Source organism: Sus scrofa, chromosome 16, assembly GCF_000003025.6.
Source record: "Sus scrofa isolate TJ Tabasco breed Duroc chromosome 16, Sscrofa11.1, whole genome shotgun sequence".
NCBI lineage: Eukaryota > Metazoa > Chordata > Mammalia > Artiodactyla > Suidae > Sus > Sus scrofa.
Window position 1 is genome coordinate 55,595,203 of NC_010458.4, and position 20,700 is coordinate 55,615,902.

The window sequence follows — 20,700 nt, forward strand, 5'->3', positions numbered from 1 at the left end:
CCCGGCCGCCGCGGGGGCCCCCGGCTCAGCGGCTCCGACCGGTTCTTTTCGGCTCGGGCTGCCGCCGAGGCACCATGATCTGGGGGGGTGGCGCCCGCGGACTGGGGGCCCTAGTGAGGGCCGGCCCGGGTGGCGCCGCTGTCCATGCGGCCCTGCGGCCCCGGCCCGGCGCCGCCCGCTCCTCCCGCCGCCGGCCTCTCACGCTGCCATGTGCGCCCGCAGCGGCGCGGTGCGGGCCCGGGTGCGCGCCGGGCCGGCTGGGCAGAGCGAGCCGAGCGCAGCTGCCGCCTGCCCTCCTCCGCGGCGCGCTGCGCCCTCCAGTCTCCACGCCGCCGCCCGCCGCCGCCGCCGCCGCCTCTTCCTTCCCCCCGCCGGGTGCCGTCCCTCCTCTCCGTTCCTCAGTTACTCGGCTCGCTCGGTTTGCGACTTCTGCCTCCGCCAGGTGCGGCTCGGGCGGTGCAGGTAACCGTGCTGCCCCGGAAACGGGAGGCGGAGCGCCGGGCACCAGGGTTCCCGGGTCTCCTCCCCGCGCCCAGCGCCGCGAGGGCGGGTCCTAGGGCCCGAGACGCGCCCCCTCGTGGGACAGTCCCAACCGCCGTCCGCCCCTTCGCTGTTCCTCCCGGAGGAAAGGGAGCCTGCCCCTTACCTGGGTCCGGGACCCGGACCGGAGCCCCAGGAGGCTAGAACAAGACCAAATCTGCCAGTGCTTCCCGGCGCTCCTGGCTCTCTCTACCCCGAGTGTCCAGGCTCTTGGCCCAGGTGGCCCCAAATCCTCCAACTCTCGCTTCCCTCCCATGTAGTATCAAGAGTCAGGCAAGAAGTGGTTAAATGGAAACATTCTTGCAAATCGGGGAACATAAGTTTTCCAGGATCTCTGATCCCCTCCCCCCAACTCACGCGCCATCTGTCTCCCTCTAATTCCATTCTTCTCCCCACGTTTTACCCATCCCCCCACCCCCTCGTATTTGCAAATACAGCTGATTCTTCCCGGGGTGCGTAACTTTAGGAGTGCTTGAATCTCCTCCCCAGGGAGGACTTCGAGGGGGTGTCTGAGAAGCACTTTGTATAAGTAATAGTAATGACGTTGTTGTCAGTTAAATTGAATCCTTACTCTGACCCAGGCAGCGTCACGTGTGGTCTTCTCTGTGGCATTTGATAGATATGTTATGGATTTGGGGCAAGAGGTCATGAAAAAGAAGAAGACAAGCAAAGCAAAATTCCATCTTGAAAAAACTTTCGAAATTTAAAAATCAATATCACTTTACAAATTAAAAATGTGTAATTATTTCTACGCGTTTGTATTTACAAAATAAAAGGTAGCCCAGTTAAGGATCAACTGACTATGTCTTCTGAATACGTCTTTTTTTTTTGGGCAGCCATGGGGACATGTGGAAGTTTCCGGTTCCAGGCCAGGGATCCAACCCACACCCCCAGGTGGGAGCCCCAAGCCACTGCAGTGACAACGCTGGATCCTTAACCCTAAGCCACACGGAAACTTCTGACTTTGACCATTTTTTGCTCTGGATATACAGCAGAGGCTGGATGCAAGGAGTGATAACCAACATAGCATATCCTTTTGTCTGAGCCCCAGAGTCTCCCAGAGAAGCCAGGATCCTGTGCTAAACGGGCCAGTGTGTGCTGAGGAAAAGGGAGAAGCTCATGTTTGTGGCCTTATCTCCTCTTGATGGAAAAGACCCAGACCCGCCCTGGTAACTCCTCACCTCCAAATGCCTTTTGCAAAGCCAGTTCCTTCCCTAGGCCAGGCCCATGGGCTCAGGATTGGACCTCTCCCTTCCTCCCTCATTCCATAGATGCCATGCAGAAAAGTCCAGAAATGTGAGCCTCAGACCGGCCTCAGAACACCCAGAAGTAGGAGTTTCCCCTCCTTTTATGGGGAGAGTCCCACAGCCCTCTACACTTCCGCTGCTTGGGCCTCAACTTCAAGATACATAAAGGCCTCACATCAGTGATGAGGACAACAGGTCAAAAATTAAAGCCACTGTGATGCTAGACGCTTCACACGCATGATCTCATAGAAGCCTCACAATGCCACTCTTGAATAGGAGTACTTCTTATACCCATTTTGCTGATGAGAAAACTGAGGCTCCACAGCACTATATTATTGGCCAGGGCTACAGAGCTAGGAAGTAATCCTAGGTCTGACTTCAGTACTTGTACTCTCTACCATTAATCTATTTTTGTATCTTTTTTTTTTTTTTTTAAGGCCTGCACCTGCGGCATATGATGGTTTCCAGGCTAGGGGTCCAATCGGAGCTGTAGCCACCAGCCTACGCCACAGCAAGGCCAGATCCGAGTCGAGTCTGCAACCTGCACCAGAGCTCACCGGATCCTTAACCCACTGAGCGAGGCCCGGGATCAAATCTGCAACCTCATGGTTCCTGGTAAGATTCGTTTCTGCTGCGCCATGACGGGAACTCCTTTCTTTTTAAAAAAAAAAAATTACTCTGCAGAGTTCCCTTGAGGCTCAGCAGGTTTAGGATCTGGCATTGTTACTGCCGTGGCTCAGGTTGGATCTGTGGCCCGGGAACTTCCACATGCCATGGGTGCAGTCAAAAAACAATAAAAACAACAGAAACAACAACTGAAAAAAAGATTACTTTGCAACCCCTGGGCTTACCCATGGTGTGGATCTGGAATAGTATGGATGCTGATGAGTGTTTGTCTCACAATTATTTGGCTGAGAAGCCCAAAGTTCTGGAATCAGTCGGTTTGGGTCTTCCTATCTTCTAGCTGTGTGAGCTTCAGTAACTTGCTTAACCAAAGTCTCGGGCTTAGGTCTGAAAAACATCGAAATAACACAGACTCCGCAGGGCTTGTTGTGAGGGCTACAGATGAGAAATACAGAGGACTTGGCACTCCAACAGTAAGCCATCACCTCGGGGGGGCTCCTCCTGGTACATTTGGGGCACCATGCCTGGCAGCAAGCATGCCCCTGTGAAATATGAATTGATGAAGAATCTTCCATTCCAAACACAAACCCACGGCCTCTCCCCTCCTGAAAATTCTGTGACAATCTTCCTAGTTGCTGATTTTGTTTTTTGTCTTGTTTTGCAACCAAGCCTTCCCACTGGCCGGTGTTGGTTGTGAAGGGAAAAATCCCTTTTAGACCTCCAAATCCAACTTTTTTTTTAGCCCAGGTGCCCAAGCCCTGGCATTTCCACATGGCTTGTTCCTTTGGAGCTTTCGACCTGAGCTGGGAAGCAGGACCAGAGCAGGAATTGACTCCTTTATGCCTTATTCCTTCTTACCCCAGCCACCGCCCCCCTCCCCACCACAGAAGAATCCTAGGTTATCTCTCAGAAGCTGCAAGCAGGGTGAGGTAATCAAACAGATGACTGCCTGCCCCATGTGATGGTGGGTGAATCATCGCCAAGCATTCTTCCAGGCTGAGGACAAACGTGAAAGGGATTAAAGGTAAAACCGGCTCAGCCACGTGAGAGGCTGAATTCTACAGGTGAATGAACTGCAGGAATCTGAACTGAGAGCCCAGCCTCTCCAGGCCTTCCTCCTGGGGCTGCTCGGGAGCCGAGGTGGAGGCACAGCCAGCGAAGGGACCCAGCAGAAGTGACCATAAGACCTGCCTTTCTTCATATGCTGTCACATCAAGTGGCCCCTAGGACATACCTGAGCCTGAGACAGGCTGTCTTCTTTTGTAAAAGAGACACCTGCCGAAATCCTTTTCCCACTTGGGCAGCAAAGGAGGACACCCACGTGTTTCAGAAAATTTCGGAGCGGCAGGGTAACATGTTTCATGAAGATGGTGAGGAGAAATGAGCTTATTTATTTATTTATTTTTTTAAGGAGCAACTATGCCAGCAGTGGTTTCCTGTTAGCATCTACATTCTTCAAGGAAATGGAGGCTGTGGAAACCTCTGCGGAGATTTTTCTTCTGACTCCATGACTTCATGCTTCCCCCTCTAGGCATCCTGAAAGCTGCACAGTTAAGTCTCTGTGATGGAACCAATCATATCTTCTTTCTTTTTCTTTTTAGGGCCACACCCGCAGCATATGGAAGTTCCCAGGCTAGGGGTCAAATTGGAGCTTCAGCTGCCAGCCTACACCGCCGCCCTGGCAACAGGGAATCCAAGTCACATCTGCGACCGACACCACATCTCACAAAAACATCAGCTCCCCGACCCTCTGAGCAAGGCCAGGAATCGAACCCGCATCTTCATGGATACTTGTCGGATTCATTTCTGCTGAGCCACAATGGGAACCCCTCCTCCCCTTTCTTGAGTCGTGAATTATGTGCAGTTCATAATCGGGCCCAAGAACTATTTTCTTTCAATGGTAGGAAAACACGTCCTTAAGCCAGGAAATACTAGGGTGCAGGAAAGTTTGGCAATAGGAGAACTGAGGCAGAAGAGGTGCTTTCTTATTTATCTCTGGCTCCTCAGTGGTTAATAGAGCGCTTGAAAATAGTCAAAGGGTCGTGCAGCCCACTCATTTTACAGATAGATGGGGCTTCTATGAATAATGGCTTACTGCCTTGGTTCTTTGTAGACCCATGTTGCAGATGGGTAAACTGAGACTCGAGAGGCAAAGTGACTTTCCTATGGAGACTTGGTAAATAACAGAGCCAAGAGTCCAACTCAGCGCCTTCTTGGTGGGTTTTTGCTCCAGAATTCTTGGCAGTGTGGGCTCTAGAATGCCAATGAAGAAGGAACTTCAGGTTATAAACAGTCTGATTGGAAGAGGGCAGAGGCGCAGCCAGGAGACCCCCTTGAACCCCTGCTTTCCCTTGGATGGCATGTCTGTTGGAGTGGTTGGAGATGGGAGGGGGCATGCTAAGGTTATAGGTGAGTTCACAATAAGAGGGTTGAGTTAAGGAGGGGCTTCTGAATTCTAAGCTGATGATGGACCAGCCTGGTTCTCCGTCTCCACCAGTGCTGTCAAACAGACCCACGTTGGGGTTAGAGAGCAGGGGATTTAACAGGCTGAGCTGTCTCCGTGGAGGGAGGGGCCCCTTTCTCCCTGTATCTGCTGCCTCCTATTTCCCTGCCTTTTTTTTTCCCCCCTCGCTAGTTCATTCATTAACTGAACTGGAGATTCTTCTCCAGGAGATTATCCTGGGCAGGAGATTATCCTGGACTGGTGGGAGAGGTTTCCACTCTCCCATCCAGAGGCCTCTGGGTCCTGGGGCTGGGAGTTGTTGTGTCTTTCACCAATGAGGAAGTGAATTATGCAGCAAAGGAGGAGGTGGCGAGGAAATCTCAGTTTCAAGGGTGGGGATGTGGAGAGGAGAGAGCGTGTGAACAGAGGCAGGGAGTTCCTGCAAAGCGGAGCCTTCCTCCACTCCCGTCCCAACGGCAGAAGAGGAGCGCTGGTGGGAAGCAGGGGTGGGGGCGGGGGGCAAGCTCGGAAACCGGTGGGTTGGCTGAAAGAAGCCTCTCCCGGGTATTTATAGAGCTGGCATCACCATGGTACCCAGTGCTTAAATTAAACTCCAACCTAACTCCTTAGAGACGGGTGGAATGAAGTGCTGCTTACCTGTCCACTGTTTGCAGTTTGATGGCTCCTTCTCAGAATTCTACTTTTTTTTTGGCCACACCCGCGGCATATGGAGATTCCCAGGATAGGGGTCCATTCGGAGCTACCACTGCCGGCCTACGCCACAGCCACAGCCACAGCAACTGAGATCCGAGCCGAATCTGTGACCTATACCACGGCACACGCAACACCGGATCCTTAACTCACTGAGCAAGGCCAGGGATTGAACCCGTAACCTCATGGTTTCTAGTTGGATTCGTTTACGCTGCGCCTCGACGGGAACTCCCATTCTCAGAATTTTAGATGAGCAAACTGAATGAACTTTACAGGAGGCTAGCAAGGAGGATGTAGGATTGGAGCTTAAACTCAGGTAACTTGCCTTCGCAGGGTGGCTGTGTGGAGTAATGGAAAATACATGGGCAGGAAAAAAATAGTCTGAGTGTGAAACTTGTCTCTGCCTCTTGTTGTATGTGACTTTGGGTATGAGATGGCACCTCTCTGAGCCTCAGTTTCCTCATCTGTGCAATGAGAACAACAATACCCACCTCGCTATCGACCTGTGACAGCTAAATGTGGTGACATAAAGTGCCAGCTCAGCCCCTGAAACACAGGGGCTTCTTTCTTTCTTTTTTTTCTTTTTTTTTTTTTTTTTTTGCGCCATTTCTTGGGCCACTTCTGGGGCACATGGAGGTTCCCAGACTAGGGGTCTAATCAGAGCTGTAGACGCTGGCCTATGCCAGAGCCACAGCAACGCAGGATCCGAGCCGCGTCTGCAACCTACACCACAGCTCACGGCGACACCAGCTCTTTAACCCACTGAGCAAGGCTAGGGACCAAACCCACAACCTCATGGTTCCTAGTGGGATTCGTTTCTGCTGTGCCACGATGGGAACTCCCACAGGGGCTTCTTTTAAAGGTGGGTTCCTTCCCTTCTCAGCTCCCTTTCGTTTATTCAACAAGGCTCTTGTCTGTCAATCGTGTACCAGGCAATGGATCAAGCACTCCAGACACAGGGTGGTTTCTGGTTTCACAGGGAGTGCAGTTTAGTAGGGAAGATATACAATCTACAGGTCAACAAATAGATAATTTCATGTTGGCGTTGATAGCAAGAAAACAACAGGCTTTGACAAAATACTGTAGGCAGGGGCAGGGAGGGGTAGATTGGTAGAAAATCTACTTTAGATATGCCCGGAGGAAAAGGCCTTTCTGAGGAAGTGACATTTACAGAGAAGCCTGAAGTGGCCAGCAATGTGAGCAGGCAAATGACATGCATTCCAGGCTAAGGGAGCAGCAGGTAGAAAGAACCCAACAATTTGTTCCGTTCAACATGTCCAGCGAACTCTGTTTCCATTCCACTGTTAACTATAGGAGGTGGTTTTTATGGAGGGATCCAAACTAGGAGGTGGTCACCCTAAAACCTTGCCAGGTTCTCTGACCACAGTTGAGTGGCTTCCTGCAGCGTCATTGACACTGTGATCCAGACTCAATCGAAGTCCCTGCTGCCCAGCCCCTGTTCCTCAGTGGCAGAAGCCTCTGACTATCCAAGGCAGCTTAATAAAGTTTGGATTTTAGTTTGAAGAAAGTTAAGTTATATGTCTTGGTGTGGACTTGGGGGGGCGGGGTTATCTTCTTTGGGATTCATGCAGCTTCTTGAATCTACAGTTTCTGTAGTTTGATGAGTCCTGTCAAAATTGGGATGTTTTCGGCCATTATTTCTGAGTCCTTTTCAGTTCACCCTCTCTCTCCTCTCCTTCTGAGACTCCCATCTTTTTTTACAGTCCCTCAGGTCCCTGGGGCTCTGCTCATTTTTTTTTTTTTTTCTATCTATTTTCTCTCTGCTGTTCTAATTAGGTCATGGCTATTGTTCTTTCTTCTCGCTCACTGATTCTTTCCTCTGTCTCCTCCCTTTTGCTCTTGAACCCGTCCACTGAGCTTTTCCTTTCAGTGGTTATGTTTTTTCAGTTCAGACATTTCTACTTGGTTCTCCTTTATGTCATTTATTTATTTGCTGAGATTTTCTGTTTCCATATGGAGGCTTTCTGTTTCTTCATTTTTGTCAATGTGTTGTTAAATGGTCATTGAAGCATTTTTATCAGGCCTGCTTTAAAATATTTATCAGATAATTCTAAATCTCTTTTGTTGTTGTTGGGGGCATCTGTTGACTGCCTTTTTTTTCATTCAGTTAAAGATCTTCCCGGCTCTTGGTATGATGAATGATTTGACTGAACCCTGGATATTTTTATATGTTCTGAGACTGGATCTTCTGTAAACCAGTTTTAGCTGGTTTGCAATGATATCATTCCAGCAGGGGAATGGAGGTGTGTACCTCATTACTGCCAGATGGAATTTAAAGTCCAAGTGCCCACTTGACCTTGTTGACGCTAGGAGGGGTCCCCACTACTCACTGGCCTTCTCAGACACCACCCAGGGGAGCACCTCAGCCAAGCCTCTGAGGCTGGAAGTCTAGGGTCCCTCCTCAGCTTTTGCCTGTGTGGGTAGAAGTGTGGCCATAGTCACACACACACACACATGTGGTATTAGCTAGAGTAGAGTGGTTATTGTCTAAAAGGTTTTTTGTTTTTTGGTTTGTTTGTTTGCTAGTCTATCCCTTTCCTAGATCTTGGCTAAAGAGAGCAGGCTTTTGTTGAAGATTTTTTTTTTTTTTTTTTGTATGGACCATTGCTATTTCTGCATTTTGGTTTCTCCAGCACTCACTCTGGGATATGTGAGGCAAAAAGAAAACACAGAGAACTCACCGCCATGCCATCCATCAGATCCTGAGGTCCCTAGCCATCTGCCTTCCTTTCTGCCCTTTCAGAATCTTATGTTTGTTTTATATATAATGTCCAAAGTTTTTAGTTATGCTTAGTGGGAAGAATAGGAAGAAGTATGTCTACTCTGTCTTCCTGGAAGTAGAAGTTTATCGCTTAATCTGAGCCAACAAAACTCAGTGTGTCTAAGCTAAAATTCACTTTTCCTTAAGCCAGCTTCTTCTCTCCTGTTCTGCCTCTGCTCTTTGCCTCTCTATCTCCACTCATGTCCCTTACATTTATCTGATGTTAAACTGAGGATTCTGTGTTCCTTTTGTCTCATTCTGCTCTTTTGTCTCTTCCTAGCCCTAGCCCAGAAACTTTTGTTAGACTCGTCATTTTAATGGTGTCTTATCTGATATCACGATAGGGTACTCTCATCAATTCTTTGTGTGTGTGTGTGTGTGTGTGTGTGTGTCTTTTTAGGGCTGCATTCACGGCGTAGGGAGGTTCCCAGCTAGGGGTCGAGTCAGAGCTGCAGCTGCTGGCCTATACCACAGCTGTAGCAACGCCAGATCAGAGCCACATCTGCAACCTACACCACAGCTCAGGGCAACACTGGATCCTTAACCCACTGAGCAAGACCAGGGATTGAACCTGCATCCTCATGGATACTAGTCAGATTCATTTCTGCTGAGCCACAATGGGAACTCCAGTCTTTACTGTTCTAGTTTACCTCTTCATCTTTCTAAGGCAAGTGTCCACAGGTCCCCCGAGGAACGGGGTCAAACAAAAAAAATCATCTGAGAGCAAATACATTGGGAGAAATGTTGCCTTTAATAAAGTCATTTCTTTTCTTTTCTTTTTTTAAAGGCCATACTTGCAGCATATGGAAGTTCCTGGGCCAGGGATTGAATCCAAGCTGCAGCTGTGACCTGAGCCTCAGCTGTGGTAATGCTGGATCTTTCGACCTACTGCACTGGGCCAGGGATCAAACCCACACCTTCCCAGCAACCCGAGCTACTGCAGTCTGATTCTTAACCCACTGTGCCATGGCGGGACATCCATAAAGAGATTTCTTTACTCTGGGACTTCTCAGAGCTCTCGCATCCATGGTGAGTAGCCAAGAAAACAATATAGAATATAGAATTGCCCAAACTGATTTGACTAAAATGTCTTTTTTCTTCCTGATGCATCTCCAGGATACAAGCTTTATAAAACAGGGGTTGGTAAACTTTTTCTATCAAGAACCAGACAAATATTTTTGGTTTTGCAGGCCATGTAATCAGTCTCTGTCAAAACAACTCACCTCCTCAGCTGTGGCTGAAAGCAGCCCTGAATGACACGTAAAAAAAAAATGGGTGTCTGTGTGCCAATGAAACTTTATTTCCAAAACAGGCCTCCGGCCCTCGGGTTTTAACTTATCCATCCCTGTTTTAAAACATCATTTAAACTACAGATCAGGCCCCATCCTAGATTTCTTTTTTTTTTTTTTTTTTGTCTTTTTGCTATTTCTTGGGCCGCTCCCGTGGCATATGGAGGTTCCCAGGCTAGGGGTCAAATCGGAGCTGTAGCCCCCGGCCTACGCCAGAGCCACAGCAATGCGGGATCCGAGCTGCGTCTGCAACCTACACCACAGCTCACGGCAACGCCGGATCCTTAACCCACTGAGCAAGGGCAGGGACCAAACCCGCAACCTCACGGTTCCTAGTCAGATTTGTTAACCACTGCGCCACGACGGGAACTCCCCATCCTAGATTTCTTACTTTCCTTTACTACCTATGTGCATTTCTATCTACAAGAGCATTGGATCCTATCTTCTAAATATGTGTCTGTTATCACCTCCCACCAGTTGGAATGGCCATCATTAAAAAGTATACAAGTAACAAATGCTGGAGAGGGTGTGGAGAAAAGGGACCCCTCCTGCACTGTTGCTGGGAATGTAAATTGATGTAGCTATGATGGAGAACAATATGGAGGTTCCTTAAAAAACTAAATATTGAGGTACCATATGATCCAGCAATCCCATTCCTGGGCATATATCTACAGAAAACTCTAATTCAGAAAGATACATGGGAGTTCCCGACATGGCGCAGTGGTTAACAAATCCGACTAGGAACCATGAGGTTGCGGGTTCAGTCCCTGCCCTTGCTCAGTGGGTTAAGGATCCGGCATTGCCATGAGCTGTGGTGTAGGTTGCAGACGCGGCTTGGATCCCGCATTGCTGTGGCTCTGGCGTAGGCTGGTGGCTACGGCTCCGATTAGACCCCTAGCCTGGGAATCTCCATATGCCATGGAAGTGGCCCGAGAAATAGCAAAAAAAAAAAAAAAAAAAAAAAAAAGATACATGCACCCCAGTGTTGAGCACTGTTCGCACCCCAGTGTTGCAGCACTGTTTACAATAGCCAAGATCTGGAAGCAACCTAAATGTCTATTGACTGAAGAATGGATAAAGAAGGTATGGTACATATATATGATGAAATATTACTCAGCTTAAAAAAGAATGAAATAAGGGAGTTCCCATCATGGTGCAGTGGTTAACGAATACGACTAGGAACCATGAGGTTGCGAGTTCGATCCCTAGCCTTGCTCAGTGGGTTAAGGATCTGGCGTTGCCGTGAACTGTGGTGTAGGTTGCAGATGCGGCTTGGATCCCACGTTGCTGTGGCTCTGGCGTAGGCCGGCGGCTATAGCTCTGATTCGACCCCTAGCCTGGGAACCTCCATATGCCATGGGAGCAGCTCAAGAAAAGGCAAAAAGACCAAAAAAAAAAAAAAAAAAAAAAAGAAGGAAAGAAGGAATGAAATAATGACGTTTGCAGTAACATGGATGGACCTAGAGATCATCACACTAAGTGAAGTCAGAGAAAGACGAAATCATATCATTTATATGTGGAATCTAAAAAAAATGATAACAATGAACTTATTTACAAAACTGAAATAGACTCGCAGACATAGAAAATGAACTTATGGTTACCAAAGTGGAAGGGGGGGATAAATTAGGCCTATAGGATTAACAGAGACCCACGACTATAGATGAAATAGATAATCAACAAAGCCCTATCGTATAGCACAGGGAACTCTACCCAACATTCCGTAATAACCTACATGGGAAAAGAACTTAAAAAAGACTATATAAAATTTACATATGTTAAACTGAATTATGTTGGTATACTGAAACCAGAAAAATATTGTAGATTAACTGTACTTTTGAGTTTTTAAAATAGTTTAAAACAAATACAAAATATGTCTGAAGTTCCTATTCGGCTCCGCCGGTTAAGAACTCCACATTGTCTCTGTGAGAATGCAAGTTCGATCCCTGGCCTTGCTCGGTGGGTTAAGGATCCAGCGTTGCCACCAGTTGAGGCGTAGGTCACAGATGTGGTTCGGATCCGGTATTGCTGTGGCCATGGCATAGGCCCCAACTGTAGCTCTGATTCGACCCCTAGCCTGGGAACTTATATAAGCCATGAGTACAGCCATAAAATATATATACCAAAAAATTTACAAAATATGTATTTCTATTCCCCTCTCCCCATCTTCACTTCCCCTGCCTTAGAGACAGCCTCTCATGGCCTGTTTCTTGTACTTCCAGCTTCAACCTGGGCTTCTGCTGCCCACTTGCCCCATCATTCCAGACACCATGGCAGGACATCTGGTCACGTTCTACCCCTTGATGGCATGTCACCGGGCTTAGGCTGAGGGCCGAGCTCGTTACCCTGTGCTGTAAGGCCCCATGTAGGCCCTGCCGGCTCAGTTTCCCGCCTCCTCCCCTCACAATGCACGAGTGAGCTTGGGTACGTGGCTTGTCCAGGGTCAGTTCTTCTCACCTCCGGGCACGCACACAGGCTGTTTCTCCCAGGAAGGATCTTCCTCTGCTGCCTTCCGCCGGCCAGTTCTCCCCCTCCAGCTTGCAGCTTAAGTGGAACCTCCTCCCCCGCCATCCCCACCCCCAGGCCCCTCCCTGTACTTTATCCGTTAGCCGTCCAGCCTCATCCCTGCATTTCCCTACCTTTGGATTCCCCTCTCTCTCTCATGCTTGATTTCCCTTCCCCAGCTAGACCCTAAACCCTCCGAGGGCAGGGTGGTTTTTCATCTTGCCCACATCTGCCATGCCTAGATCAGGCTCTGCCCAGAATGGTGTGGGCTTGTGTCAGAGAACACGGGCTAAACCCCGATCAGGGCCTGAGACTTCCTGACACCACCTTTTAATCACTTTTCCTCCTCGGCGCGAGCAGATGGCATTAAGCTGTTGGAATAACGAGGAGTCCATATGCTCCTCTAAGAAACAATTCGCCCATCTGTGGGTAGGACGGAGAATTATGCAGCATCCAAGGGTCCTTATGGAAAGATTTGTCTTTTTCGTTTGACTCAGAAAGTTCTTTCTCCAGAGTCTTTATTTGAGAGCGCCGTCCCTTTCTTTACAGAGTCAACATCTATCAAAACATTAGGAAGAAGCCAAATGCAATGCGAGATCCATGAGTGTGTTCTTGACTGCTTAACAAAGAGCAAGCGACAAAGAACATTCTTGGGACACTTGAGTAAATGGGAATATAGAATGTATTTTTATTTTATTTTATTATCTTATTTTATTTATTTTATTTTTTATGGCTGCACTCACAGCCTATGGAAGTTCCCTGGCCAGGGATGGAAACCAAGATACAGCTGTGACCGTGACCGGCACCTCAGCGGCTGCAACACCGAATCCTTTAACCCACGGCACTCGGCTGGGGATCAAAGCTGCGTGGCCTAGGGACCCAAGCCGCTGCAGCGAGGTTCTTAATCTTAACCTGCTGCACCACAGCGGGAACTCCTGGAGTGCATTTTAGAAAATACGGTCTTGACGGTGTCCCAGGAGTAATTGTGGTGTTGGAGCTACTGCAGGAGAATAATCCTTGTTCCTGGGAGATGTAAGCTGAGCCATTTAGGGGTGACGTGTCATGATGTCTACAGCATACTTCTGATGGTTCAGTTTGAGCATTTTGGAGAGAGGGAGGGATGAAGGGGAGGCAAATGTGGCAATGTTGCTTAAAAACAATACGGTTTTAAGTTTAAAACTTTTAAATCAGTTTCGCAAAGGTACTCTATTTATTTTCTGTTTTATTCAACTCTCACCTCACTTCGCATGAATACACTTCAATAAATGTTGGCTGAACTGCAGCAGCAGCTGCTACCGGGTTGCCTAACCATGTGCGTTGAATTGCTCTAGATGACCTGTTAACTTCCTCTCTAGGAACTTCTGCTCTTGGGCTTCGAGCAGCTTTATAATCCCAAAGCCCAGCAAATAGTCATGTCTCTCCTGCGGAGCCTGAGCTCCAAATGCATCACGGAGCTTTAACATTTTTATTGTAAAAGCCTTTGGAAAGGAAAATAAATAAAGATAGGGGAGAAACGTGCCCACCATATTCCAAATAAGGGACAGGAATCTGGGTTTGGAGGGACCGTCAGTCTCCATGTCTGGCCTGATTCAGAAGAAGGAGGTTGGAGACACTCCGACTCGTCTTCCCCTCGACAGCTTTCCGGATGTCCCTTTAAGGGCTCAGCTGCAGGTGGCATGGCATGCAGCCCCTCGAACGTCTATCCCACATGAATCACCCCATATTGATTCAGCTCAAGGACTGGAAGTGCCTGGCAGGCTGAAGACACACCTGCATGGAATTAACAGGGATTCGTGGGCCTTTTTCTTTGCCCCCCTCCCTTTTTTTTTTTTTTGGCTGTGCCCATAGCGTGTAGAAGTTCCCAGGTCAAGGATGGCACCCTTACCATAACAGTAACCTGAGCCACAGTAGTGGCAGTGCTGGATCCTTAACCCACTGAGCCACCAGGGAACGGCCTGGTGGGCCTTTTCTGGCCTTAGTCTCCCGGTGTTTTAAGTTTTCATCTCATGTTAATCAAACAAGGTCCTGCCCAGAAGAGGCAGCCATCACATTTGTTAGCCCTTAAGGCAGCAGAAGGGGCCTTCGGAGATGGGCCAGCTCTCTGACATGGGTCCTGGGCTGGAGGATGGCAGGAAAGCAAGCAGATAATGGGTCTGCCCTATATACAGCTCCCAGGGGGCTTATAAACAGGGGCTTCTCTGGGGGACGGCAATGAGGTGATAAGAGTACTGATAGTGGCCGTGGATTGAGCACCTACCCCGGACCAGGCACTGAGCTGGCACTTTTCACCTCCAGCCTCAAAATGTAAGTAACCTTGGGGATTCAGACCCGGGTCTGCCTGACACTAAACTCCAGGCAGCAGAGCAGCTGGTGTAGCATAACCACCTCCCACCCCTGGGCATACAGAAGATTCCACCTGCATGTACGATGGCGCCTCTGAGGCTTGGTAAAATTCTAGATGAAACTAAACCATGGATGGTATTACTGTTACCGTAAGGGTACGAGGACTCAGAAATTCTGCCCCTCCGAGTTCTCAGCTCAGCTCCAGCACCTTGGAAGAGAAACTCATTCCAATCAGCAAGTTAACAAGTAACATGGTCGCTGCCAACAGGGGCAAGGTTCACCCATGTGCTATCAGAGCCTGGATTGGGCGGGAGAATTCCGGAGGGAGGTGGGAGGCAAATTCTGCCTCCACTTGGAACCACCTGCATGGACACAGTACACAGCCCAGAGTGTGCTCCGCAGAGCCCTCCTGTCGGCAGGGAGGCCAGGAAGCCCCTAGTTCCAGGTGGTGGGGAAGCTCTCCATCTGCACAGCATCCTTGGGGGAAGAGTGAGCTGGGGGTGCTCACAGCACAAAGGGAGCTCCTGAGCCAGAAAGAGGGCAACCCATGGGTCCAGCGAGTCTCTGGGGAACAAGTGCACGGGCTCTGTGCCCTGTGATGGGTTATGCGGAGGTGAGGACCCGACCTGTGCCAGAGGCTAGGATTTACCTGTGACCAGGAGCTGATCCCAGAGCCTGATTCTTCAGCTTCACCTCTTGCACTAAAGGTGAGCTGGGCTGAGTTTGTCCCATCTCCGCTCAAGAGCCAGGACCTGGAATGTGGGCCGTGTGTTCGGGGCAGTGTGCATTTTGTGCCTGGAGGTAGAGAGGGCATGTGTTTCTGCATGCTCAGATCTCTGTAGTCAGCAGAGCAAGTGGCTATTACCGCAAAGGTCCTGGGTGTTGCTAAACCCAGCAATCAGGTGGCATTCTTTGGTCTCCCCTCCCCTTGCCCTGCCCTTCAAAAGAGGTGCCAGTTTGGAAACAAACAGCAGCGCGCTCTCTCTCTCCCCACCCCTCACACACACACACACACACACACACACACACACACACACACTTCATTATACTTCTCCCCGCCCCCACCAAGTATTGCCTAACTCTTCTCTTCCAGCAAAAGACACCATGAAGCACTTCTTCCAAGGAAGCGCCCGAATTGGCTCTGCAGGTCCCTGGCATTTCCAGCTGCCACGCGCCCGTGCCCACTGCAGACACCCACGTGGGGTTGGGCCTTAGCTCTTCTGGGCAGTGGTCTCCTTAAAGGGAGACAGGTGGGGAGGGTCATAGGTTGAGTTCTCTGGGGCAAAGATTCTGGGCTGGTGATCTGAGGGCAGGATGTTTCTCAGCGTGTCAGGAGTGGTACCTGGGAGGGAGCGAGGGCTGCAGGATTGGGCGGAGGGAGAAGCTGAGCTGTGATGCAGTTGCTACAACGGTCTCAGCCAGTCCCCGTTGGGCGCTCTTGAGCTGGGATAGCTCTTTAGCGATGATGCTCACCCAGGTGCGAGCTGCTGGGCCTCCCCCCCACCCCCACCTGCCCTCAACCGTGTGTGGACGGGTCACTGGATTTGGGCTTCTCCTGGGTGGGGCTTGACCTGGCACCAGGCAGCTCCCCGCAGACAGGGGGCTTGCGAAGTGTCTGCAGGCAGCATTGCCGGCCTAGGGGACAATCACTGCCCGGGAGCTGAAGGCGGGGACCTGTTCACGCTATAGGGGGTGGTTCACACCACACTCCCAACAGTAATACTGTCACCTGGCTGAATGCACCACACTTAACGTTTGCGGAAAATGTTCCCTTGTTGCTTCTAGCACAGCGATTAGTATTAATTGATCGCTCACTGATTTTAGAATGGCGCCAGGCCTGAGTTCTTGACCTTGAGTGTCTAAGGGGCCGTATCCTAAAGTTAGCAGAGAAAGCCTTTTGCCCTTGGACGTCCCGTCTCTCCCCTTCCTCTTCCTCATAGCTTTTTTTTGGTCTTTTTTTGCCATTTCTTGGGCTGCTCCCGCAGCACATGGAGGTTCCCAGGCTAGGGGTCTAATCGGAGCTGTAGACGCCGGCCTATACCAGAGCCACAGCAACGTGGGATCCGAGCTGCGTCTGCAACCTACACCACAGCTCACGGCAACACCGGATCCTTGACCCACTGAGCAAGGCCAGGGCTCGAACCTGCAACCTCATGGTTCCTAGTTGGATTCGTTAACCACTGCGCCACGACGGTAACTACCCTCATGGCCCTATGACAGTTGCATTTCCTTCTGTACGCCCCCACCCCAGCCCCGCCCAGTCTCGTGGAAATTGGCCAATGTTCATGGTGTAGCCAGCCTCACTATGGCTCATGCAAACGGCCAGTGTGATGTCTGAACACGGGGTTGGGAAGAGCCTTGCATCGGTCTGGGGATGGGTTCCAGCCCATCTCTGATGGAAGGTGCAGCAGCGAGGGGCTGGGGCTAAGGCCCCGAGGCCCCGGGCTGAGGCCTGAAGCTGGTAGGGAAGGGCGAGCCTGCTCGGGGGTCGAGTGGCTTTGGCTTGGTCTCCATCCTGTGTCCTCCAGGGCTTTTTCATCCACAGGATGTGCCTCCGAATGGGAAACACATTCCTTTATGGGCTGGTTCTCAGCTCCTCCCTTCTGCCAGGCTTCCCGCAGGAAATAACACAAGGGCTTGGGGGCCGGGGGTGGGGGGGAAGGTGGCAAAGAGGGAGAAAGGGGCCTCCAGGGTGGTGGTGGCTCCGTGTGGAGCCCTGGTTCTCTGGCCTGTGGGCATTTCTGATGGTACTGAGTGATGTGTTTTGTATCTAACTTAAGCAAGCGCTGACCTGGAGGGCTGGGCCCTCTCTGTAAGTGCTTTGTCCCTGGATCTCCGGGAATTCTCAAACCACCATGGGAGGTACGTGGTGTGATTTCTCCCCATGTTACTGATGAGGAAGCCGGGTCGCAGGGAGGTTTCAGATTTGTTCAAGGCTTGTAGCAGGTACTTGGGACAGCAGGGTTCACACTCAAACCCCCAATTCCAAAGCTTGTGCTGAAAACCACTTCACCCTGTGTCCTCTTGGGTGTAGAGATGTCAAATGTCCCATCCTACAAGGTCAAAGGAGGAAGGAGAAAGTTCTTCGCTGAGGGCGACTCTACCGGGAGCTTCCCATCTCGCCTGCGTGCAGGCAGACAGCGAGTGTGTGGTGGAAATAAACACAAACACCTCCAGGCAGCGCTTGTTGCCTCGGGGGTGCCCCTGCTCCTTCGCAGGGCCTTGCCCTGCATGTTCCATTGTTCCCACATTTCCACAAGTCACACCCTGTGTGCTCCCCCCATGGCGCATGTCACCGCGCCGCATGCTCTGTGTGACACCTTCCTTCGCGCCCTGTGTCTTGCACCTGCAGGCAGTCCTTCCCATCTGCTTGAGTGTGTTACACCCCTATGCATACGCTCCCCGCCACGTGCTCTTCCTTCAAGTAGCTGCCCTGGGAGTCCTGCCTGGGTGCAGGAACCATGCTTCACCTGGACGTATATCACCTGCTCTCCTGCACCGGGGCAAGCACACAACGTGCATTGCAATTCTATACACACACACACACACACACACAAGGGACACAGCACCTGGGCAGACCCTGTGCCTGAAGCCCCAGCCCTCCGTACAGTCTGCGGTACATGCCCGGCTGACTCTGTAGGATGTGACTTTCCCTGGCCTGTCCTTTCTCCTCGCTGTGATGTCACTAGCATCGGGATGCTGGGCACACCTCTAGGGCTGCAAGTGAAGACACACCCAACTAGTGCAAGTTCCCATAATAAGAGAGGAAAAGAGTCTGGCAGACTTGTGCCCCTGAGAAGAAAATCACTTCCTCTATGCCGCCACCCTTGAAGTCTTGCAGGGTGGGTACGGGTTGACCTCAACTCATATTCTCTCTAGAAATGCCACGGATTCCACATCTGCATGCCCAGCTCTGCCCAGACAGCATTGTTAGGGTGCCTTCGAATCACCATCAAGATGCTCCTTTTCGGGAGTTCCCGTCCTGGCGCAGTGGTTAACGAATCCGACTAGGAACCATGAGGTTGCGGGTTCGGTCCCTGCCCTTGCTCAGTGGGTTGACGATCCGGCGTTGCCGTGAGCTGTGGTGTAGGTTGCAGACGCGGCTCGGATCCCACGTTTCTGTGGCTCTGGCGTGGGCCGGTGGCTACAGCTCCAATTGGACCCCTAGCCTGGGAACCTCCATATGCCGCGGGAGGGGCCCAAGAAATAGCAACAACAACAACAACAACAACAACAAAAGATGCTCCTTTTCAAGGGGCCATGTGACCCCCTGGCACAGGGACAGGGTAGAGGGAGGAAAGAAAATGTCACCCTGTCATCTCGGGTCCTAGCATCCTGTCCAGGCCCCTAAGGAAGGCCCTCGAGAGGTCCCAGCCTTCTCTCCACGTGTCACTGTCTCGTGTGCATGGCTCTGACGCTTCCCACTGGTAAGCATCCTCAGAGCGGCAGTGCCCTCAGACGGACCTGCAGGAGTTCCTGTTCTGGCTCATCAGGTTAAGAACCCAACTAATATAATGTCCCTGAGGATGCAAGTTCAATCCCTGGCCTTACTCAGTGGGTTCATGATCTGGTAGTGCTGTGAGCTGTGATCTAGGTAGCAGATGTGGCCCAGCTGCCGAGTTGCTGTGACTGTGGCATAGGCCAGCAGCTGTAGCTCCAATTCGACCCCAGCCCGGGAACTTCCACACGCCAAGGGTGTGGCCCTAAAAAGCGAAAAAACAAAAAAACAAAGACCTGCAGCTGGTTTATCGGCAGTGCTCCTGTCACTGCCTCCTTCTGAGGGATCAGCTCCTTAGGTGGGGGGTCTGGGGGAGCAGAAGAAGGACCTGGGAGGGAAGGGCGTGGAGAGTAATCAATTCTTTCCTCCACGCTTGGCGTTTGAACTCAGCTACCGCGTGGTAGCTCCTAGGGTGTGGAGCCTGGGAGAGGAGACTTTGGGCAGAGACCCAGCTTTTGGATCCAGCGTCCCTGGCAGGGAGAAAAGGGGTTCCTCCCTTAGATGAACAGGGGCAGGTGCTGATAAATGTCTGCTTAGGAGGAAGGAGCTCCCCTACCCAGAGGACAGAGGCTTCCTGCTTCAGAAGGGCAGAGGAGGGAGGAGGGGGTGAGGGGGTGAGGGGAAGGCACAGAGCAGCGGGTCTCAACCCAGGGTCAGTTCCCCTCCCCAGAGGACAGTTGGCCATGTCTGGAGGCAACTGGGGTTGTCATGACTCGGCAGGGGGCACCCTGGCATCTCATGCATCAAGGCCAGGGATGCAGCTAAACATCCTACCATGCACAGGACAGGCTCGGGGCAGAGCCGCCTGAACCCAAATGTCCACTGGTGCCCAGAAGGAGAATTCTTGCCCTCGAGGCTGGTCCGATGGGCAGGACAAGCTTCACCAACAGCACATGGGGGACACTGAGGGGAGGTCCTGCTCCCTGTGTGGAGTGGGGGTGAGAGGGCATAGGATCCAGAATGGAGGAACAGAGGACATCCAGTGTCACCCCCCCACCTCCGTTCTGCCCAGGACAGGTTCTCCAGGCTTGTGTTGGGAAGAGGCTTCCTGCCTTCCTAGAGGAAGGGAAAGGGCCCCAGGTCGAGGGCAGGGGGCAGGTCGAAAAGCTTGGCAGGGAGACTTGATGGGCTGGGTACCTTTTTGGCCATTACGGCTCACCCTAGGTCTTCCCAATGCACTGTGTGTGCACGGCGCACTATTTGTGTATTGGTGTCCTTTCTTCCAAATCCCCATCAGAGCTGAATTCACTGCTCCCCGCCCCCCGCAACCCTGACTGTATTCCCATTATGCCCAGCACTGTTCTTTGCCCAGCACTCCCAGGTTGTACCAGACAGCTCCCGGATGGATGGCTGTGTGTATTCACCCCTCTATCCCCACTACCTGGCTTTGTCAACTGAGCACCTAAAATGTGCAGGCACTCTTGGATGACAGATGGACAAATGCATGATTTCAGTGGTTATATCAGCAGCCGACATGGTTTTGTCTAGGCATTTCTCTTCCCTGGGGGAACAACACTTTCCTTCTCTTTTATGGCCTCCAAGTTCTGATGGGATTTGGGCCCATTTGAGGTCATCTGTGAGTTAGAGGGAGGGTCTCTCTGCTGTTGCTTTTCTTTCTTTCTTTCTTTTTTTTTTTTTTTTTTTGGCTTTTTACCATTTCTTGGGCCATTCCCGCTGCATATGGAGGTTCCCAGGCTCGGGGTTGAGTCGGCTGTAGCCAC